The sequence below is a fragment of the Rhinopithecus roxellana genome, chromosome 10, assembly GCF_007565055.1.
Source record: "Rhinopithecus roxellana isolate Shanxi Qingling chromosome 10, ASM756505v1, whole genome shotgun sequence".
Classification (NCBI taxonomy): Eukaryota; Metazoa; Chordata; class Mammalia; order Primates; family Cercopithecidae; genus Rhinopithecus; species Rhinopithecus roxellana.
Window position 1 is genome coordinate 85,628,904 of NC_044558.1, and position 24,470 is coordinate 85,653,373.

General features: G+C 41.7%; 1 protein-coding gene and 1 non-coding gene across 3 annotated transcripts in view; both read right to left on the reverse strand.

Annotated features, from left to right (window-relative positions):
• Positions 1-24,470, reverse strand: part of BICDL1 (BICD family like cargo adaptor 1) — a 111,603-nt gene that overhangs the window by 38,750 nt on the left and 48,383 nt on the right. The window lies entirely within an intron of this gene.
• LOC115900218 lies at positions 8,779-8,880 on the reverse strand. The gene has a single exon (XR_004059885.1). It is a non-coding gene; the product is annotated as a small nucleolar RNA U13 (small nucleolar RNA).

The window sequence follows — 24,470 nt, forward strand, 5'->3', positions numbered from 1 at the left end:
TGAGCTCAAGAGTTCGAGACCATCCTGGAGAATATGGTGAAACCCTGTCTCTACAAACTTCAAACTCCTAGTAGTACTTGTCCATGAAACTTCTCTGTAATAATTGGGAACCTGTCATCCATGATAATGTCCTCTAAATACACAACCACAGCATCAAATTCTGCGTCAGAGGTGGAGGAGGAGAGCCCGAAGCTCTCTTCCTCTAAGGCATCCATTGCTGTTACCGTTTCCACCTGTGTGGGTGAGAGGACCACTGGGCTCCTATCCAAGCCAGGGCTTGGCGCAGGGCCCAGCCTCCCCTCTGCTCTGTAGAGCCCTAACCTGCATTAAGGGCAGGCGGTTGGCTGGGAGGAGGCATTGCTGCTCAGGCCACAGACTGCTCACTCACTGCCCAGCAAGGTCACTGCTTATGCTCGAGGCCTGGCTGCAGGCTCCCCAGCTGCAACCACTCGCCTGTCAGGTCCCCACATCTATCTAGGACACTCTGCCCAAATCTTTCTTTCTCTCGCTCTCTCTCTTTCTTTTTTTTTCTTTGAGACGGAGTCTCACTCTGTCACCCAGGCTGGAGTGCAGTAGTGTGATCTCGGCTAACAGCAACCTCCACCTCCCAGGTTCAAGCGATTCTCCTGTCTCAGCCTCCTGAGTAGCTGGGATTACAAGCGCACTACCACGCCCAGCTAATTTTTGTATTTTCAGTAGAGATGGGGTTTCACCATGTTGGTCAGGCTGGTCTCAAACTTCTGACCTCGTGATCCGCCCGCCTTGGCCTCCCAAAGTGCTAGGCTTACAGGTGTGAGCCACTGCTCCCGGCCTCAATTCATTCTTATAGCAGAAAATGGCAGACACAAGTCTTACAGTTCACTTATCAAAATGATGAGTTTTGGCTACCATGCCTAACTAAGCAGCCAGTAATTAGTTGTGGCAAAAAACATTTGAAATCAGGTGAATATAAACTAGATGGCAAGACTTCAGTTGAAGCATTTTTCTTTCCATAGAAAAACTCAGGTTTTTTTCTATGATAAAAGTTACAAATGTTCAGAGTAAAAACAAAAAAAAAGTAAAGAAAACTGAAGAATTAAAATGATAAAATCTCTACTTACTCCTAGTATTACTGCCACCCACCAGAGGTAATCACTATTAGATCTTTCTTGGGAGTCCTTCTAGAAATTTTCTATTCATATATATGTATCTATGTAGATCTACCTTATTCTTTTTAATGGTTATCTAGTATTTATATCATAACTTAACTAGTCCCTACTGATGAGCATTTTGAGTGTCCCAATTTTTTTTGGCTATTATAAACATTGCTCCAAAAAATATCTTTGTTCACCCATCTTTGTGCTTGTGGGTAATTTTCCATAAGTGGAATCACTGGGTAAAATAATATGCACATTCACTCTGAACAAGGTATTGCAAAACAGTCATCTAAAAAGGTTGCATCAATTTATATCTCTATCAACAGTACAAATACACCTGATGCCTGTTTCTCAATACTCTGCCACCTTTGGGTATTATGAAATGTTTTAATCTTTAGATACTTCTTTTTTGTTTGTAGATACTTATTTCTAATATCCTCAAAAACTTAAGTCTCTTTTACCTTCACTGAATACAGATTGCATGATGAAACAAGACATTTGAAAAATATCTCTAGTTCTGTTACAGAATACTAAAAATTTTAACGCACATTCCCCAAACTATCTGAAATAAACTCTTTATAATTTGCTTGGGCTACTATTATTTAATGAATCCTCAAGTTGGCAAAACAAAGTAACAGTGTGTTCCTTTCCCTGTTGGTCAGAGTACCATCTAGGAAGATTACTTCCTCCCCACTGAGCAAAGCTGTTCCATCATTACTTTGGTTATGGACATGATTAATAACATATGAACATTTCCCCAAACTAGAACTTTTAGATTAAGCTTGTTTAAACTTGCCAAAGCAGAACTGTTCACTATACACTTTCTTGTTAAATGGAGGGAAAGAAATTGCACTAGTTACACATGAGTATCCATTTTACTTATTTGTTGAAAGGAAACAAATGAACTAATAAACTTAGAAATTATCATAGGAAAGATCTACTATTTTCATATTCTGCCTGAATAATTGAGTTTTACCTTAAGAGAGAAATTCTCAAACTTTCTTCTGCCAGGGCATGATGGATAATGAGCACCTTTTGGGGTGGCAGTGACAGTGACAATAAGGATGATGACATTTATTTTAAAATTTAAATGTAACAAAATCCCACGGCAGAATATGGGTATTTTTAAAATGCTGCTAGCATTTTATTTTTTCCCCAATCTTTCTACATATGTGTGTGTGTACAATTACTTACAATCCTACTGTTATAATTTTTTACTTAGCATTATATCAACAGCATTTCTACATTATTATTATTATTTGAGATGAAGTCTTGCTCTGCTGCCAAGACTGGAGAGTAGTAGTGCGATCTTGGCTCACTGCAACCTCTGCCTCCTGTGTTCAAGTGATTCTCCTGCCTCAGCCTTCCGAGTAGCTGGGACCACAGGTGTGCACTACCATGCCTGGCTAATTTTTTTGCATTTTTAGTAGAGAAGGAGTTTCGCCATGTTGGCCAGGCTGGTCTCGAACACCTGATCTCAAGTGATCCACCCGCCTCAGCCTCCCAAAGTGTTGGAATTAGGCATGAGCCACCATGCCCAGCCTATTATTATTAATCCTCATTTTATGTGGCTGTAATATTCCATCAAGTATTTCCTTTACCATTCCCTTTATTATTAGGCACATGGGATTTCTCCATATTTTGCAATTATAATGCATCAATGAAGACATGTCACTAGCATAGTGGTAGAAGAACTTACCTGAGTAGAAGTAGACTGGATAAGCTTACTATGTCAGCAAGGTAGATTAATACTCTTCAGAAAAGAAAACCTGGCCAGGTGGCTCATGCCTGTAATCCCAGCACCAATGTGGGAGGCTGAGGTGGGCGGATCACTTGAGGTCAGGAGTTCCAGACCACCCTGGCCAACATGGCAAAACTCTATCTCTACTAAAAATGCAATAAAATCAGCCAGGGGTGGTGGTGCACACCTGTGGTCCCAGCTCAGCTACTCGGGAGGCTGAGGCAGGAGAATCGCTTGAACCTGGAAGGTGGAGGTTGCAGTGAGTTGAGATCATACCACTGCACTCCAGCCTGGGCGACAGAGCAAGACTCTGTCTCAAAAAAAAAAAAAAAAAACGAAAGTTACGATTTTTTTGGGATTATAGGTGCCCACCACCAAGCCTGGCTAATTTTTTTTTGTATTTTTAGTAGAGACAGGGTTTCACCATGTTAATCAGGCTGGTTTCAAACTCCTGACCTCAGATGATCCGCCCACCTCGGCCTCCCAAAGTGCTGGGATTACAGAGGTGAGCCACTGTGCCTGGCCTTACAATGTTTTATATACACAAATGAGGAGTCTGATAAACATACATGCGTTTATGAGCATACATATACTTATTCCCTAGCTCTGTCCTCTGAGAGCACCTAAATACAATGACACTCTATTAGCAATACACACATAGCGCTCAAATCTTGCTTTCCAAATACCATTCTCTAATAAATGAATGAAGGCTCCTTGGAGAAAAGGCTAGTTTCAGGGTTGGGGCAGGAAAAATACAGGATGAGCCTAGAACATCTCATGGTACTGGAAAGTAAGAAAGTGCTCAAAAAATGATGGTGGCACATGAAAAAATGATGGTTGACATAGTAGTCAATCTGAAGGAGCTCCTAATGGCTAAGGCAAGGACCATTTAATCAATAAACAAATAATGACAGTAATGGACTATAACACATAGGATAAATATTCATGAGTCTACACTGATAAACAATTCAATCAACAAACGGGGGGAAAGGGCTCTTCTCCCTTACAGAATAAAGAAGAAATGATGAAAACAGAAGGCGCAGTAGCTCACGCTCTAATCCCAGCACTTTGGGAGGCCGAGGCGGGTGGATCACCTGAGGTCAGGAGTTCGAGACCAGCCTGACCAATATGGAGAAACCCTGTCTCCACTAAAAATACAAAATTAGCTGGGCGTGGTGGTGCATGCATGTAATCCCAGCTACTCGGGAGGCTGAGGCAGGAGAATCGCTTCGCTTGAACCCAGGAGGCAGAGGTTGAGGTTAGCCGAGATTGCACCATTGCGCTCTAGCCTGGGCAACAAGAGCGAAACTCCACCTTAAAAAAAAGAAATGAAAATCAGGTTGGCTGCGGTAGCTCATGCCTGTAATCCCAGCACTTTGGGAGGCCAAGGTGGGTGGATCATTTGAGGTCAGGAGTTTGAGACTAGCCTGTCCAACATGGTGAAACCCCACCTCTACTAAAAACAGAAAAATTAGCCAGGCATGGTGGCGGGCACCTGTAGTCTGTAGTGCCCAGCTACTCAGGAGGCTGAAGCAGGAAAATCACTTGAACCTAGGAGATGGAGGTTGCAGTGAGCCAAGATTGTGCCCTGCACTCCAGCCTGGGTGACAGAGCGAGACTGTCTCAAAAAAAAAGAAAATCATTAGGCAAGCATCACAGTAATTGCTGCAGGCAAGACTAGAGAATGAATGCTAAAATTTGTGGGCAAAAGTTTCACGAGAAGCAGGATATTTTCATATCCTCAAAGTATCTCTCCATAAGATTGATTTACTAATTACAAAGGGAAAAATCATTTATCGTGGGGAGCCTGGCAAACACTACCTTAACGAAGCAGTCAACATCACATGTCCTCCACATGATGTACTGAGAAGGGCCCAACTGTACTCCTGTGCTATTCTCGGCAAGACTGAAAAACCTCAATCTAATTATGACAAAACATTAGACAAACCCAAATGAATGACTTTGTACCAAATAATTGATCAGTAGTCTTCAAAAGTACCAATTTCAAGAGAAACAAAGACTATTCAGAATGAACTCTCATCGATTAAAACGAAAGAGAGAGAGAGAAAGAGAGAAAGAAAGAAAAAGAAAGAAAGAAAAAGGAAGGAAGGAAGGGAGAGAGAGAGAAAGAAAAAAAAAGTAAAGAAAGCGAGAAAAAGCAAGAAAGAGAGAGAAGGGAAGGGGAGGGGAGGGGAAAGAAAAACAAGGTATGCCTGTAATCCCAGCACTTTGGGAGGCCAAGGTGGGCAGATCACAAGCTCAGGAGTTCAAGACCAGCCTGGCCAACATAGTGAAACCCCGTCTCTACTAAAAATACAAAAAAAATTAGCTGGGTGTGGTGGCAGGCTACTGTAGTCCCAGCTACTTGGGAGGCTGAGGCAGGAGAATCGCATGAACCCAGGAGGTAGAGGTTGCAGTGAGCCGAGATCGTGCCACTGCACTCCAGCCTGGGCAACACAGTGAGACTCTGTCTCAACAACAACAACAACAACAAAAAACCCAACAACAACAAAGACTGAGAAACTGGCAGAGATTGGAGGAGAAAAAAGAAACATGACAACTAAGTGCAACATGGAAGCCTGAACTGGATTCTAGAGCAGAAAAAGAACATTTGTGGGAAAACTGACAAAATTCCAATAGGTATGTAGATTAGTTAATAGTAGTGTCTCAATATTAATTTCCTGGTTTTGATAACTGCATTATGATTACAAAAGATGTTAACATTAGGGGGAGCTGGATAAAGGGTATTTGAGAATCCGTATGATTTTTGTAGCTTCTTTTTAAGTCTAACTTTTTAAAATCCCAGACTAGTTGTGCCCTCAAGACACTTAACAGAAGAAAACGCAAATCCTCTTTGGAGGATGGTACCTTCAATTTAAAGATCAAATAATCTCCATAAATAGTTTTCTAATAAAAACAAGATTACAGTAAAAAAAATAAAAACATGTACCCATGGAAACAAGGACTCATTAGGAAGTACTGGTAGAAACAGATTCATAAAAACTTCAGATCCTGATATTATCAGATACAGATTTTAAGACAATGCTGCTATGTTTAGAGAAATAAAATATTAAAAATATCTCCAGGGGGCTGGGCTCAGTGGCTCACGCCTGTAATCCCAGCACTTTGGGAGGCTGAGGCAGGCAGATCACGAGTCAGGAGTTCGAGACCAGCCTTGCCAACATGGTGAAACCCTGTCTCTACTAAAAATACAAAAATTAGCTGGGTGCAGTGGTGCACGTCTGCAATCCCAACTACTTGGGAAGCTGAGGCAGGAGAACTGCTTGAACCTGGGAGGTGGAGGTTGCAGTGAGCTGAGATCACGCCATTGAACTCCAGCTCTGGGCAACAGAGCAAGACTCTGTCTCAGGGGAAAAGAAAAAAAATCTCCAGGGAAGAGGAAAATGTAAAATACAATCTTCTCAGATTTGGAAAAGATCCAAGATATCTAGAAATACAAAATACTAACTTAAAATTAAAAACCCAGGCCAGGTGCAGTGGCTCATGCCTGTAATCCCAGCACTTTGGGAGGCCAAGGTGGGAAGATCACTTGAGGCCAGGAGTTCAAGACTAGCCTAGGCAACATTGAAAAACTCTGTCTCTAATAAAAATAAAAAAATTAGCTGCACGTGGTAGCACACAACTGTTAATCCCAGCTACTTGGGAGGCTGAAGCACGAGAATTGCTTGAATCTGGGAGGCAGAGGTTGCAGTGAGCCAAAATCATGCCACTGCACTCCAGCCTGGGCAACAGAGTAAGACTGTCTCAAGCAAAAACAAAAACAAAAAACGTCACAAAACCCAATGGGTAGTATCAAAATTAAAGACTTCTAAGCATTAGAAGACATCATTAAGAAAATAGATCTAGGCCAGGCGAGGTGGCTCACACCTGTAATTCTAGCACTTTGGGAGGCCGAGGCAGGTGGATCATGAGGTCAGGAGATCGAGACCATCCTGGCTAACACAGTGAAACCCTGTCTCTACTAAAAAACACAAAAAAATTAGCCAGGCGTGGGAGCGGGCGCCTGTAGTCCCAGCTATTCAGGAGGCTGAGGCAGGAGAATGGCGTGAACCCGGGAAGTGGAGCGTGCAGTGAGCTGTGATCACGCCACTGCACTCCAGCCTGGGCGACAGAGAGAGACTCCGTCTCAAAAAACAAAAGAAAAGAAAAGAAAATAGATCTCTAAAGCTCAGACTGGGAGAAAATGTTTATAACACATATATCTGACTTGTATTCAGAATATATAAAAACCTCTAACTCAATAAAAAGACAATTTTTTAAACGAGCAAAACATTTGAACAGATACGCCAAAGACAAAAATAAATGAATGGCCAACAGGCAAATGAAGAAGTGCTCCACATCACTAGCGACCAGGGAAATGGAAATTAAAACCGCAATGAGATACTACATACTCACAAGAAGGCTACAATTAAAAAGAACAACAACACAAAAGACTGGGAATGTCAACAACTGGAATTCCCACACACTGTTGGTGGGAGTGTAAAATGGCATAACCTACTTTGGAGGAATAAAAAGCTTTGCAGTTTCTTCTTAACCTAATGGACAGAGTTTAAGAACACATGTGACAACTGAAGAGAAAATTACCAAATTAGAAGACCAAATTAGAAGGAACTATCTACACTACAATACAGAGACAAAGATGGAAAAGAGAAGCACTATGTTAGTATAGTCCCCGTAAGTTTAAACTGCAGTTCCAGAAAGGACAGAGTGAATGTGACTGAGGCAATACTTGATGAGGTAATGGCTGATAATCTCCTAACAATGAAAGACACCAATTGACAAACTCAAGATGCCCAATGAACCCAAAGCAGAAGAAATAAAAAGAAGTCCACACCTAGATGCATCATAAAGAAACTGCAGAATGCCAAAGACTAAGTAAGATGATCTTAGAAGATAAAAGATGACCTTTCCAGAGAAAACACTTGGTTCCCCTAATGACCACGAAAAGGGCCCATATTAGCAGATCGCTTTAAAATAAAAAGACACACATAAAAATGTAATATGAAAAGATATTTTCTCGGTGAAATCTTTTAGTAGTTCCCTATCACAAACAGGCACAAAAAGCCTTCCAAGCACAGTCCCCTGCCAACCTTCTATCTCCTGTAACTCTGTTCCCTTCATCCTTGTTCTTTCCCTAGGCATGCTTCTTCCCTATTTTTCACAGGACTAACTCTGTCTTTCTAGACTTAGCTATAGCATCATTTCTTCCCAGAAGCTTTCTGTGCTCCTAGGCATTCCAGAGTGACCCTCCTTTGCGTTCTCATAGCACCCCAGGCAAACTCTAGCAGAGGACATATTACATTTTATGAGTTATCTTCTTATGAGTCCTTCACCTCATTTGAAGCTTTTTAAGGATAGTGACAGTGTCTAATTCATTTTTGCACTCCCAGTAGCTAGTCCAGTGCCTGGCCAAGAAATGCCTGAACTGAACTGAACGAAGGATCTTTCAAGGCTGAAACAAACTGTCCTTAAGAAATAAAAGTTTAAATGTACAGTAGGTAGCTACAGAATGAAAATAAGAAAAAAAAATCCAAGAAACTAGAGTAGACACACAGACCCCAAATTTAAAATAAATGTCAACAAAAGTTTAATAAGCCTTTCGGTGTGGCTGGATTTATCCTAGGTACTGGGGATGAAACAGAGAAGACAGATCTGGTACCATCTTAGATTTCAAGAATGTCAGAGCTGGACCTAAATAAAAGAAAATTAGTTATCTGAACTCCTTCATTATACAGATGAAGAAACTGAGGCCCAGAGGAGATGCCTTGGTCACAGAGCGAGTGAGGGATAGGTAACCAAATGAGATACCAACTTAGGGAGAAAGGGAAAAAATGGAAAAGCAAATCACAGGAAACAAGAACCTGTAATTTTTTCTTCCCACATCAGACAGGTAATGTGCTGACATTATAATAAGGTTTGAAGAAGGCACACCTCAAACAAGTGTGAAAGCCCAATCATTATGTTTATGAACTACAAAAATATCAAGGACCTGTAATTCTAACAGCAATGCACTTGACAGTGAAAGGCTAAAGAAGGAGAAGAAACTACAACAAAACTTAGGCTGAGCAGAATCCAGATGTTTGCAAATACGTATTTACAGGAAAACATTTTCTTTTCCTGTTCTCTCATCCTAGGCTTCAATTAGTTTGAAACTTATTTTATTATTTTAATTTCTCACCTGCTAGACTTTGAGCTCAAGCATCCAGGACATTTACTTAGCACATCATTGGTACTCAATGCATATTTGGAGAGTAAATGATTAACTTTTTTTTATTAGAATAAGTCCATTTTCCTTTTGAGTTCTATCTTCATTTAAAAAAAACAGGTCATCTTCTTTAGACTGTTCACAGTACTACTTTGCTACCAAACACATAAACAACAATTTGCTCAGCTGAAAAATTTGAGATTTTAACAAAACAATGCTTTGCATTGTTCAAGCTTATGTTATTTTTGTGTTTAACAAGTATCTGTTTTCTGAACAACCCAAAATTTGAAGCCCGAGAAGGCAGACATTTGCCATGTAGCCCACACTGAGTTCCTGGGTTCCTGCACCTTTATGCTGCTATGTGAGAATGGCTGTGACTGTGGGCATCTGCTGTGCTACCTTACTAATACTACCTTAGTCCAGACATGAGATGCAGGCACATGAAACCCACCCTGTGCCCAAGATGTGTGTACACGTATGTTCACTGAAGCAATGCTTCTGACTGAAAAACTGGAGGCAATCTAAATGTTCACTGTTAGCAGACTGGATTACAAACATTATGGTGTATCAGTGCAATGAAAATGCTATACACATTTACCCCAACATGGAAGGACTTCAACAATGTAATGTTAAGTAAAAAAAAAAAGCACATTTGCTCCCACTTACATGCTATTACGTGCTTATATTTATTTAGGTGTATACATGCATAGAAGAATGCTTATAAGGCTATTCATCAAAATGTAATCAGTAATATCACCTCTGGGGGATAAGATTCCTAGGAATTTTTACTTTGGATAAGTTACTTTTAAAATAATAGTTATTATTATAAATAATATTTTAAAATTACTGTTTAAATAATGTTTGAGGCCAGGTGCTCACGCCTATAATCCCAGCACTTTGGGAGGCCGAGGTGGGAGGATTGCCTGAGGTCAGGAGTTCAAGATCAGCCTGGCCAACATGGTGAAACCCCATCTCTGCCAAAAACACAAAAATTAGCCAGGCATGGTGACACATGCCTATAATCCCAGCTACTCAGGAGGCTGAGGCAGGAGAATCACCTGAACCATGCAGTGGAGGTTGCAGTGAGCCGAGATCACACCACTGCACTCCAGCCTGGGTGACAGAGCAAGACCCTGTCTCAAAAAAAGAAAGAAAATAAAGAAAAGAAAGAAAGAAAGAAAAGGAAGAAAAGAAAGAAAAACATCCCCAAAAAACTAAAAAACAAACAAACAAACAAAAATAATGTTTGAATATTCTACTGAAGTACGTATTATCTTTTTTTTTTTTTTTTCTTTCTGAGATAGGGTTGCACCCTGTCACCAGGCTGGACTGTGCAGTGGCGTGATCATGGCTCACTGCAGTCTTGATCTCCCAGGTCTCAGGTGGTCCTCCCCTCTCAGGCCCACAAGCAGCTGGGACTACAGGCACATGCCACCACACTTGGCTAATTTTTGTTTTTTGGTTTTTTTTTGGTAGAGACGGGCTGGTCTCAAACTCCTGGGCTCAAGCAATCTGCCACCTCAGCCTCCCAAAGTGTTGGGATTATAGGCATGAGCCACCACGCGCAGCCTATCTCATTTTTTGATGCAAAATATTTCTTTATTTTTCCATCAGACTACTGATTCATTTGGTATGCTTTTGAAAAGCTGGAGGTTGTATTATCTTAATAATTAGAAGAAATAGAGCCTAAGAGTTCAAGGCTATGGCAAGCTATTATCGTGCCTGCAAATAGCTACCGTACTCCAGCCTGGGTGACACAGTGAGACCTCCGCCTCTTCAAAAAAGGCAAATTCATAAGACATCAACATCTAGGGAGAAAGGCGAAAGAAAAAAAATTGTGTTGGTAACATCAAACAAAGATCAGGAATTTCGGTAATAATGAGGCTGGAGAGAGTGATATAATAATCATAACAAATTTCAGAAAGTGTAAGCTTAGAAAGATTGAGGGAGGAAAGGAGTCATTTGCTTTTTTTTTTTTTTTTAAAGGCCTTCAATTTTGAAAATGTACAAAGTTTCATGTCCCTGTGAGAGAGATAAAGCATAAGACAAAATCTTCATTTTTTTTTTTGAGACAGAGTCTCGCTCTGTCGCCCAGGATGGAGTGCAGTGGTGCAATCTCGGCTCACTGCAAGCTCCGCTTTCCGGATTCACACCATTCTCCTGCCTCAGCCTCCCCAGTAGCTGGGACTACAGGTGCCCGCCTCTGTGCCCAGCTAATTTTTTGTATTTTTAGTAGAGACAGGGTTTCACTGTGGTCTCGATCTCCTGATCTCATGATCCGCCCGCCTCGGCCTCCCAAAGTGTTGGGATTACAGGCGTGAGCCACCGCACCTGGCCCGAGAGTGATAGAATAATCAAAACAAATTTCACAAAGTGTAAGCTTAGAAAGATTGGGGGAGGAAAGGAGTCATTTGCTTTTTAAAAAAATTTTTAAAAGACCTTCAATTTTGAACATGTACAGTTTCATGTCCCTGTGAGAGATATAAAACATGAGACACAATCTTCATTCTTAAGTAGCTGAAGATGAGATGAACCCTTATGAAGCAGCCAATATAAAGCACAGAATAAATATTTGTATAAACTGGTAGGTGATTTGAGAAGTACACAAATAAGGCAAAAATATAGTAATTATTTTAAGGGAAGAATAAACAAAGCACATAGCTGTACGACCTTCAAAAAATTACCTAACCACTCTATACCTCAGTTTCCTCATCTGAAAGATGGTGATTTAAAAAAACTACCTTTCAAGTTATGCTAGCATTAAAATGCAATAATATATATGAAATGTTTAGCACAGGTTAACTATGTAATACACTACAGCTAATAATTATTTATGATAAAGTGAAAATTCCAAATAGAATATTGGCTTTAGCTCAAAGGAAAACATGCAATTTGAGAGTTGAAACTTCAGAGATAATCTGGTTCAAAGCCCTAACTTTGCAGGTGATGAAACTGAGGCATGGGTCAACAAAGTTCGACCTGTAAAGATACAATTTGCATGAAGGTCCCTGCCCAAGATCACAGAACTTGTTAGCTCCTGACTCCCATTTCAGTTTCTTTCTTTTTTTTTTTTTTTTTTTGAGAAGGAGTCTCGCTCTGTCACCCAGGCTGGAGTGCAGTGGCCAGATCTCAGCTCACTGCAAACTCCGCCTCCCGGGTTTACGCCATTCTCCTGCCTCAGCCTCCCGAGTAGCTGGGACTACAGGCGCCCGCCACCTCGCCCGGCTAGTTTTTTGTATTTTTTTTAGTAGAGATGGGGTTTCACCGGGTTAGCCAGGATGGTCTTGATCTCCTGACCTCGTGATCCGCCCGCCTCGGCCTCCCAAAGTGCTGGGATTACAGGCTTGAGCCACCGCGCCCGGCCCCATTTCAGTTTCATTTCATTTCATTATCCCTTTTTAAGTCAAAAACAAATGGTCACATATTGGATGATTTCCAGGGATGACAAAAACTCATCCCCTGGAATGAGGAAGGTCTGATGCCCTAACAATGTCATTAATCATGTGAGGGAATGCCTGATAAAGTCAATGTTTTCCTGGTCATACTGTTTACAGGAGGCATGTATACAAGCTACTATGTGACATTTAGATGGTATACACCCACTAGATAGGGCCATGTTTAACTGTGTTTTATTTGAACTAATGTCTAAATTAGAGCACAATGAAAGTTTTGTTATGATCCTTTCGGTCACTATCAGAAACGTAATCCCCCAGCATCAAAGACCAGCAACTCCAGCAGCAACAACTTTAATTGAAAAAGAAAAAAGGACAAATGTTAATACTGCTTTTGTTTCTGGAAGAGGACTGTTATTCAATGTCAGATCCCCACTGCTGGTTAATAAAAACATTTCAGAAGTCAGAATAGATCTTCTAATTTTCTTTTTAAATGTTCTATGAGGACTCATAATAAAACAGGTCCCAGATAGTCCCAATACACTACACTGTACTCGCAATTGGAGCTTTTCATTCAGTCTTTATTTTTTCTTTTCTTTTTTTTTTTGAGATGGAGTCTCACTCTGCCGCCCAGGCTGGAGTGCAGTGGCCGGATCTCAGCTCACTGCAAGCTCCGCCTCCCGGGTTTACGCCTTTCTCCTGCCTCAGCCTCCCGAGTAGCTGGGACTACAGGCGTCCACCACCTCGCCCGGCTAGTTTTTTGTATTTTTTAGTAAAGACAGGGTTTCACTGTGTTAGCCAGGATGGTCTCGATCTCCTGACCTCGTGATCCGCCTGTCTTGGCTTCCCAAAGTGCTGGGATTACAGGCTTGAGCCACCACACCTGGCCCAGTCTCTCTTTTTCTTAACCAAAATGACACTATTCCCTGCGTTAACTTGATGGTCTGGCACTTTGCACTAATTCCAACATGGATGGAACACTACTATGCTTTGAACTGGGGATACAGAAACAAAGAAGGCATAGTTCTTGTGGAAAACTCAAGGTCTAAAAAGAACATAGTCTCTTCTCTATCAGTTACTGTACTGTGTGACCACAGGCAACCTGCTTAATTCTCTGTGTCTTAGGTTCTTCCCTTACATTTAGGAGAAAGTAGTACCTACCTCCCAAGGTTGTATGACTGAAATAAATATATATAAAGTGCTTGGAACAGTGCCTGGTACACAGTAGGCAGTACATGTGTTAGCTGTTGCCATTACTGTATTCACCTTCATCATTATTGTAAGCCAGCTCTAATAACCTGAAAGATCAACTCTGACTTTAGAGCTGATGTTTAAGTCACTGGCACAGAAAAGTCTAACAGATTAAATGTAAATAAGAGCAGACCTTGAAGAGCCTGAAGACAGAGCTTAAGAAAATCTGGCACAGGGACTGATGGAGGATGGAGAGAAGGACACCCCCAACAGAGGCAGAGCTGTAGGGAATTTAGGCACTTGCTTTCATCCATGAATGGTAGTTAGTAACAGAGAGGACTTAAAAGGTCTTGCAGCTAAATGGGGAGAGTGGATATGAAAATGCAGCCAAGCTAAAATAATTACCACCCAGCTAAACTGAGGCACTGCATAGTTCCTAAGAACATGTCCACCTTGGAAGAGGCTTCGGTTTCTTCAAGGGTGGAAATACTATGACTATCTTGGGCTTCCTGGAATGTGAAATGTTTATACTTTCAAAAGGAGATTTCATGAAAATGTTTGGAAAAGAAATTGAGAACCTTCTTGTAATAAACAGGAAGGCTAGGGGAAGATGGGCAGTTGGAATGACATTCTACTCAACAAACTTTAACTTAGAACAGGGATAGAAATAGATGGGGTGTACCCTGAGGAGCCCTTCACTGGAGACAAGTGATGACACAGGGACATATTCAGCATTCTCTCAGGAAAGAGCAGTCATGTCTAATCCTAATAAAGAAAGAAAACTCTAGTTTTTTTTTTTTTTTTTTTTTTTTTTTTGAGGCGGAGTCTCGCTCTGTCGCCTGGACTGGAGTGCAGTGGCCAGATCTCAGCTCACTGCAAGCTCCGCCTCCCGGGTTTACGCCATTCTCCTGCCTCAGCCTCCCGAGTAGCTGGGACTACAGGCGCCCGCCACCTCGCCCGGCTAGTTTTTGTATTTTTAGTAGAGACGGGGTTTCACTGTGTTAGCCAGGATGGTCTCGATCTCCTGACCTCGTGATCCGCCCGTCTCGGCCTCCCAAAGTGCTGGGATTACAGGCTTGAGCCACTGCGCCCGGCCTCTAGTATTTTTAATACTTCCCCGCTACACCCCCCGCCATCACCCGTTTTGGTCACATGGCTCACCAGGAGACTTCTTAGACCTAAAAAGAAGGTTACAAAGTTAAAATGTTCTTGTTTGGAACTGGAGAGGGTTAGAGAAAAACTGTTTTCCAAACTGGTGGTCACTTTCTTCTTCCCACTACCATAAAAACAAGACTATTAATCAAACTATGGCTTTTTCTTCCCTGAACATGCCTCTTTGACTTTGTTCATGATATATCCCCTTTTGGAATGACTTTCCTCAAATTTTCACCTGATAAATTCTTAACCTTAACAGCCCAGTTCAGACATAACTTCTATATCGCCATTGTAAGATCCCAGAGTAAAATGACTACATTATTTGCAGTGCTGCAATACTCTTATTAGAGAACTTATCATACACTCTGTTTAGTTGTCTGTTTTCTCTTAGACTGGAAAGGATTTAAGGGCAGAAATTATATCTCCTATTTATCTTTGTTTCCCTAATAAAGTACATGGCACATGGCAGGTATTCAAATGCATACTGTATGAGACAAAATCTGAACACCTTAAGTGAGGGCTTCTTGCAAAAGTCAAGCTATGACTGTAGAAAATAGAAGTGGGATTAACTTTAAGCCCACAAGTGCCTCTTTAGCAAGGTTCCACCAGGATCACCAGAGAATTAATGAGATAATTCCCTTTGATTTACATAGCCCATCCCTAGGAAAGGGCACTATTTCCTCCTATAGGTCATCTCCATGGCTCAAGTAGATTTACTTAGCCTGTGATGTAAATTACACATGACTGATCCATGGATTTGCTGCTCGGTGTTTCTACCTATACCTCACCCTGCTTTTGCATGTGGAATCTTTTAATACTCAGAACCCAGGACTATTTTCTCTGTTCCCTTTATAAACCTCACTAAAGTCTTTTCTTTTATAAAGTCATTCCCATTTGATAAAGAGATGGATTTGAAATTCTTTTTTTTTGGAGCTTATCATTAAATAGGCACGCCCCAAAAAACGTGTACATGGGAGTAGGCTATAAATTTAGACTTCTTTCATCCCGGAAGAGAAGCTTTTCTTCTGTTAGTCTGGGTTGAATTCAACAAACTAAACCCAAGGAAAAGGAAGATGAGTATTTTTTAGCATTTTCTAGGTCCAAGCACTGCTCTAGGTAACATACATATGCTACTTAATTTTATCCTAACAATGCTGCAGGATAAAGAAACTGAAGCTAGGCCGGGCGCAGTGGCTCAAGCCTGTAATCCCAGCACTTTGGGAGGCCGAGACGGACGGATCACGAGGTCAGGAGATCGAGACCACCCTGGCTAACACGGTGAAACCCCGTCTCTACTAAAAAATACAAAAAACTAGCCGGGCGAGGTGGCAGGCGCCTGTAGTCCCAGCTACTCGGGAGGCTGAGGCAGGAGAATGGCGTGAACCCGGGAGGCGGAGCTTGCAGTGAGCTGAGATCAGGCCACTGCACTCCAGCCTGGGCGACAGAGCGAGACTCCGTCTCAAAAAAAAGTAAAAAAGAAACTGAAGCTAGCCCATAATTGAGGTCACTTAGCTAGTAAATGATGGAGCTAGAATTCAAATGTAGGTCTGATCCCAAAGCCAATGAGAGTGCTACTATACCACCACACCCAAGAGAAAACACAGCTCTTTTGTCCACTTCTGGTTAGGTTTAGCAGAAAAATAGACACCAGGTTGGTACTTCTTCCTGAATGCTTTGAGATCTCGTTTGTAATTTATCTCCAGCCCTCAGCCCTGACCACTCTTCTGACTTAGGTTCTTCGTCTTTTTTTTTTTTTTTTTTTTTAGGTGGAGTCTCGCTCTGTCGCACAGGCTGGAGTGCAGTGGCATAATCTCGGCTCACTGCAACTTCTGCCTTCCGGGTTCAAACAATTCTCCTTCCTCAGCATCCTGAGTAGCTGGGGTTACAGGAACCCGCCACTAAACGCAGCTAATTTTTGTATTTTTAGTAGAGACAGGGTTTCATCATGTTGGCCAGACTGGTCTCAAACTCCTGACCTCAGATGACCTGCCTGCCTTGGCCTCCCAAAGTCCTGGGATTACAGACGTGAGAGACCGCGCCTGGCCTGACTTAGGTTCTTAGTATCTAACTGCCTACTTACCACATCCACTTGAAACACTAATGTGCGTCACACTCACCATGTCCAAACCTGAACTCCTGATTCGAGGGCCTCCACCCAAACATGCTCCTCCTTGACTCTTCCCTTCTCAGGAGATGGCAACTTCATTCTTAGGAGTTTTGGTCCCCAAACAGGAATCATCTTTGATTTTCCCCTCACAACCCACACCCAACCCAGCCACATATCCTGTGGACTCTACTGCTGAAATATACCTCAGAGGACTATTATGAGTATGAGATGAGCTGATATTTATAAAGCCACTGGAACAGTGCCCGGCATATAATAGATGCTATATGATATTTATTAAAATTAATATCCAGGATGTTAGCATTTCCCCCCACCTCCACTCTCCCACCCCAGTCCCAGCCAGCATCGCCACCCACGAAGACTACTGACTGTGCAGCCACCTACTTGGTCTCCCTGCTCCTACCCTTGCCCTCCTACAGCCTACTTTTTGCAGCAGAGCAATCCTCAGAAACCCAAGTCAGACTGTGTCATTGCTACCCTCTAGAAGCTTTCTTACTCAGAATAAAATATAATAAAGTCCTTACCATGACTTCTAAGATTCTACAGGATTCCTCCCTGCATCCCAATCTTATCTCAGATCTCCTCTTTTCTCTGCTGCATTCTCTTTGTTCCACTCACACTGGCCTCCTTGCTGCCCTCAGACCTGCTGAGCAGCCTCTTATTTCAAAATCTGTGCATATGATTCCCCTCTGCCTGGAACATGGTTTCCTCAGGCATTCATGAGGCCTGTTCCTGCACTCCACTTGGGTCTCTTCTCAAATGTCATCTTATCAGAGAGGCCTCCTTTGTTCGCCCTAACACTGCCTGTGCCGACCTCCATTCCTTTCCCCTGTTTAATTTTTCTCTGTAGCACTTATTACACCTGACAGATAGTTCTTTGTTAATCCAGCTATTGCCCCTCCCTCTGCCCTTGATGTAAGTTCCAAAAGGTCTGGGCCTTTGTTTTGTTTGTTGCCATAACCCCAGTACTCGGAAGTGGGCCAGGCACATAGCAGACAAATTTGAATACAGGGAAAACATGTCTATATTAACTCATTTTTGGCCTAAGGTTGTCTGTAACAGGGAACAAAACAAAGTCTGTAAAACCCCCATATTACATAATGAGTTCAGGTTTCAGTGGTAAAATTTAAATATTCAGAATTTTATCTTTCAATCTTCCCTTTAGAGTAAAACTGACAGAAGAGGAATCATGTTGATTTTTGGCCCTTGTCTCTAACTATTACCAACAGTTACAAATTCTACATAATTAGACATAAAACCTTTCTCCTCTCTCTCAGTTTTACCTCATTTGTTATGTCCACTTTATACAAACTACTCAACAAGAATTCAAGCATAATGCTATTTCCTTACAGAAAAAATTCATGGCAAGATTTTTTCTTAAAAGTATTTCCTGCTGGCTGGGAGCGGTGGCTCACACCTGTAATCTCAGCACTTTAGGAGGGTGAGGCAGGTGGATGACTTGAGGTCAGGAGTTTGAGACCAGCCTGCCCAACATGGCAAAACCCCGCCTCTACTAAAAATACAAAAATTAGGCCAGGCGCGGTGGCTCAAGCCTGTAATCCCAGCACGTTGGGAGGCCGAGATGGGCGGATCACGAGGTCAGGAGATGGAGACCATCCTGGCTAACACGGTGAAACCCCATCTCTACTAAAAAATACAAAAAACTAGCCGGGCGAGGTGGCGGGCGCCTGTAGTCCCAGCTACTTGGGAGGCTGAGGCAGGAAAATGGCATAAACCCGGGAGGCGGAGCTTGCAGTGAGCTGAGATCCGGTCACTGCACTCCAGCCTGGGTGACAGAGCGAGACTCCGTCTCAAAAAAAAAAAAAAATACAAAAATTAGCCAAGTGTGGTGCACATGCCTGTAATCTAAGCTACTTGTGAGGCTGCAGCACAAGAACTGCTTGAAACTGCGAGAGAGGTTGAAGTGAGCCGGGACCATGCCACTGCACTCCAGCCTGAGCGACAGAGTGAGACTGTCTCAAAAAAAAAAAAAAAAAAAAAGCATTTCCTATTAAATGTTACAACATGGAAATATGGGGCCAGGTGTGGTGGCTCACACCTGTAATCCCAGCACTTTGAGAGGCTGAGGCAGGCAGATGGCTTGAGCTCAGGAGTTCAAGACCAGCCTTGGCAACATGGTAAAACTCTGTCTCTACAAGAAATACAAAAAAATTAGCTGGGTGTAGTAGTATATGCCTGTAGTCTCAGCTACTCAGGAGGCTGAGGTAGGAGGACGGCTTGAGCCTGGGAGGTGAAGGTTGCAGTGAGCCAAGATGACACCACTGCACTGCAGCCTGGGCGATAGAGCCAGATCCTGTCTCAAAAAAAAAAAAAAAAAAAAAGGAAAAGAAAAAGGCCAGGCCCGGTGGCTCACACTTGTTAATCCCAGCACTTTGGGAGGCCAAGGTGGGGGGATCACCTGATGTCAGGAGTTCAAGACCAGCCTGACCAACATGGTGAAACCCTGTCTCTACAAAATACAAAAATTAGCCGGGCGTGGTGGTGCCTATAATCCCAGCTATTCGAGAGGCTGAGGCAGGAGAATGGCTTGAACCCAGGAGGCGGAGGCTGCAGTGAGCAGAGATTACACCACGGCACTCCAGTGTGGGTGACAGAGCGAGACTCTGTCTCAGAAGAAAAAAAAAAGAAAAGAAAAGAAAGAAAAAGAAATATGGAATAGCAGAGTTTAGATTTTGGATATAGCAGCTAGGTAGTCTGGTAATGTCCCAGTGGGACATTCTACCAGTAAAATTGGGTATTTGTTGATGAAAATGCTTCTTACATTCTGCGTTACTATAAGGTTCTGGATTGGCTGATGGTTGCCATGGAAAGAGTTGTAATGCTAATATGGATTAGCCCCATAGGGTTTTACCACTGGTTACAGAATTATTTTTTGTGAAGTCACTGAAAAGGTAACTGGTATGTGGGGCTAAAAAATTGGTGACACTCCCTGAAAGTGGGGGAGGATAGAAGAGCCCAAACTCCTCCTCCAGGCCAGAATCTGTCCATTCCTTATCCTTATAATACCTACAGTTAGATAAACTAAGTTCTAGAGCCTCTTTAAATCTTACATCCTCCATGAAGCCTTTTTTTTTTTTTGGAAACTCGCTCTGTCACCCAGGCTGGAGTGCAGTGGCACGATCTTGGCTCATTGCAACCTCCGCCTCCTGGGTTCAAGCAATTCTCCTGCTTCAGCCTCCTGAGTAGCTGGGATTACAGGCATGCACCACCACACTGGCTAATTTTTGTATTTTTAGTAGAGACAGGGTTTCACCATGTTGGTCAGGCTGGACTTGAACTCCTGACCTCATGATCCACCCACCTTGGCGTCCGAAAGTGCTGGGATTACAGGCGTGAGCCACTGCGCTCAGCCCATGAAGCCTTTTCTAATAAACTCCAGCTCTCAGTTCTTGTTTTCTTTTTTCTTTTTTTTTTGAGATGGAGTCTCACTCTGTTGCCCAGACGGGAGTGCAGTGGCACTATCTTGGCTCATTGCAACCTCCTCCTCCCAAGTTCAAGCGATTCTCCTGCCTTAGCCTCACGAGTAGCTGGGACTATAGGCGTGTGCCACCATGCCTGGCTAATTTTTGTATTTTTAGTAGAGCCAGGGTTTCACCGTGTTGGCCAGGTTGCTCTCAAACTCCCGACCTTAGGTGATCCGCCCACCTCTGCCTCCCAAAGTGCTGGGTTTACAGGCATGAGCCACCGCGCCCAGCCTTGTTTTCATCTTCTAATTCATATTTTCTAAAAGTAGCCTTCATATATTTTAAGAATCTAATGACAGTCTCTTGCATGGTTCTCTAGATGCAAGTGGAATTAACAACTGTACTGAGTACCCACCCTGAGCCAGGCACCAATGCCAATTGGTGTCACATGAACTATTTCATTCAATCCTCAAAACAATCCCTGTTGGACAGGTATTATTAACCTACTCTTTAGATGAGGAAACTGAACTTCAAAGAGGTTGTGACTTTCCCAATACAGTAAGTTATCTCCCTAAAATAAACCTTAATGCTAGCATTAAACTGCAGACTCCTCAAAGGAAAGGGTCGCTCAACTTCTACAACCTCTCCAGCATTCAGAAAAGTCTTGGCTCACAACAGTCAATCAACCAAAACATGATTTAAAGAAAAAAAATCAACATAATGATTTAAAGAAAACCAACAATGAAAAAAAATTCACTACATTTAATGTGAGCAGGTGGGATAGGAGAGACTTTTTAAAAAGGAAATCAAATGTATTAAGAAACTTCTAACAATGCTCACGTACTGTTTTGAAAAAAAAATTACAAACACTTATATAAAGCTCTAACTATGAACACACGTTTGGTCACAATCAACTGTGAGATGTGTTATAAGTCATTTCTTATTACTGATAAAGTAATACAATAAATCCTTTACTTCAAAAAATATCACTAAGAACAAATTCAAAATGCTCATTATGTTTTCTCAGGCGGAAGGGAAAAGGTGTAGTTATGGCTAGCCCTTTGGGCAAACTGAAAGCAACAGAAGCATTTGAGCATGTGTCTTGATGGAAAATAGGTTAGGAACCACTGATTTAGGAGTAAGTAGTGGGACAGAGATCACCTATTTTTGGACTCCATTCCCAACTGCTGCTGGCTCATTGGATGGACATGAGCAATGCATGAAGAAATCTGGCCTCTGTCTACTCAGGGCTTCAAAAGCATGGGACAAACCACCCACTGCCAGGTCGCCTTTCCGGGGCAATTAGACACTGCTTAATGTTCTGAGCAGGCATCTGTTTTCTTGTTTCTCCAGGATAGTGAGGGAGCAAGAGTAGTTTGCTACTTCTGGAAACTGCCAAGTGAATTGGCTTGTGGAAATGAAACCAGCAGACTTTGAAGCTGATTAACTCAGTTGCCTACTTCTGAGAAGGAAGGAAGGTCAAAGGACGAGTCTGTTAAAACAAACTCTTATTTTTAAAAAGTAGGAAATGTATTATGTAGACAAGGTTACAAAGAGTGTCTTTACGATTTTAAACAAATATAGTTGCTTCTAAGTGATCATCAACGTCTCAGGAAGAGTTAGGAGATTAAAAGTATATTCCATTTGCTCAGCTATTAAATACATAAAAAAATCTATTTCCTACTTCTCCAAGGTGTTGGAAATCGATTAATGTCTGTGGAAGCTTTCAAGTATAAAGTTCTCCCTCACTGCTGAGCACTATTCTATTTAAACTCCTCTCTGCTTGCTTACTGTCAGTCAACTTCTTATGTCTATCTGGGATGCCAGGATGGAGAATATTAATGAACTGTACTCAATCTTACAAGCCTGAAAATTCTCAGGAGCAGGAAAGCTTAAAAAGACAGAAATGAAAATGTGAAACCTCCAGACCAAGGTTTATTTAAATGCCAGAAAAATCATTTCAAGCTAAAAAGAACCAGTTCCAAATAACCTGTCTCCTCAGATCCCTAGGTGAGAGAGAAGGTGCTTTAGAAATCAAAATGAACATTTATTAATAAACCTAACATACCAGAGAAGAGCACAAACACAACAAAGGCAATAATTCCAAATAATGCTGTACCCATTTCATTCAACATATGATTACTGAACACCTACCACAGGCAAGACAACATGTTAGGCACTGAGTAACTTGTAGCACTGCATTCAAGCAGGACATGAAACCCAAGTGAAACAAATTAGGCGTCACACTTGCTAATGTAAAAGCAACAACACAGAAACACATATATTAAAACACTCAACTGATAGAACTTAAGTTCTGGAAAGTGAATCCTCAAAGCATACTGAATTAATTCCTTCATTATAGATTTGATTTTGGTAAACTTTGATATATGTCTGTGCAATAAGATTCATCAATAGTTGTTTGTTTGTTCTGTTTTTTGAGACAGAGTCTTGCTCTGTCACCCAGGCTGGAGTGCAGTGGCATGATCTCGGCTCACTGCAACCTCCGCCTCCTGGATTCAAGTGATTCTTCTGTCTCAGCCTCCTGAGTAGCTGAGACTACAGGCACACACCACCACACCCGGCCACTTTTTGTATTTTTAGTAGAGATGGGGTTTCACCATGTTGTCCAGGATGGTCTTAAAATCCTGACCTCAGGTGATCCCCCCATCTCAGTCTTCCAGAGTGCTGGGATTACAGGCATGAGCCACTGTGCCTGGCCTAAGATTCACCAATAGGTTTAAGCTTTCCAGCCAATCAGCCATAATCACTACCTAAACCCAAAAGAACAGGCTTTAGACCAGATGAAAGAAATACAATTTCAGAAAAAATTTAAAGAAGTCTAAACAAGTCTAACACTCCCAGTACAAGGAAATGGCTTACTGATTCTATAGCTTGTTTCCACAGACTGAACAAAGTATAGCTGGTTTACACTGCAGCAGAAAGAATTAAACTAGAATAAAGGCTATCCCATGGATAACTGAGTAAATTCATAGAAGTCTTGAAATCACCTTCCATGGTTACACCTTCTGATCCATTAATTTTATTGCTAGGAATCTATCCTTAGAAAATAATTGGAGAAGCTGTCAGAGATATATGTACCCAACAATTCCCTAGGTGTATATCCCATAGTAATGTGTGCTTATTTGCACCAGACTGTATGTCCAAGACTGTTTATAGCAGCATTATTTGTTAATAGCTAAAACCTATACACCATCACCAGTGAAACAATCTGTTAATATTCATAGAATGAAATATCATACACCAAAGCAAAAGAATTTACTAAGCTACATGCATAAACATAAATTGTAAAAACTAAATGTTAAGTGAAAGAAGACACAAAATAATTCACAATATATGATTCCATTTATATAAAATTCCAGAAAGGCAAAACAAAATGGTATTATTTATGAACATATACTTAGCAGGTAAAACTCACTATAAAGCAAAGGAAAGGAATGATTACTATAAAAGTCAGGTTAGTGGGGGGGAAGAAGAGGTTGTGCTTACGGAGGGGAAATAAGAGTTGTGCTGGCAACACTATTTCTTAACCTGGGTGGTGGTTACACAGGTTTTTCTTTTATTATAACATTTCATTAATATGTATGTTTATGTTTTATACTCCTCTGTATAGAGCATGATTTTTTGAAAAAAATTTCTTAAAAAAAGATTTTGACACAAGGGCATTTCTCAGAGCTCCATTTACAGTAAGTAGTTTAGCAGGGGGTTTAAGAGCAGGGTTTTAGAGTCAGCTGCCTTTGATGTGAATCCCAGTTCAGCCACTTGTTCACTATACGTGGTGACCTTAGGTGATAAATTTAGCATCTCTGAGCTTCATTTTTCTCATTTCAAAGAAATAAGATAAGGCTACATATCACATACGGTTAACATGCGATCGAATGACAGAAAGTGGTGTCTTGCACAATGCTTGGTACACAATAAGTAGTCAATACTTTTTCTCTATTTATTTATTTATTGAGATAGAGTCTCACTCTGTTACCTAGGCTGGAGTGCGGTGGCACAATCTCGGCTCACTGCAACCTCCACCTCCCGGGTTCCAGCAATTCTCCTGCCTCAGCCTC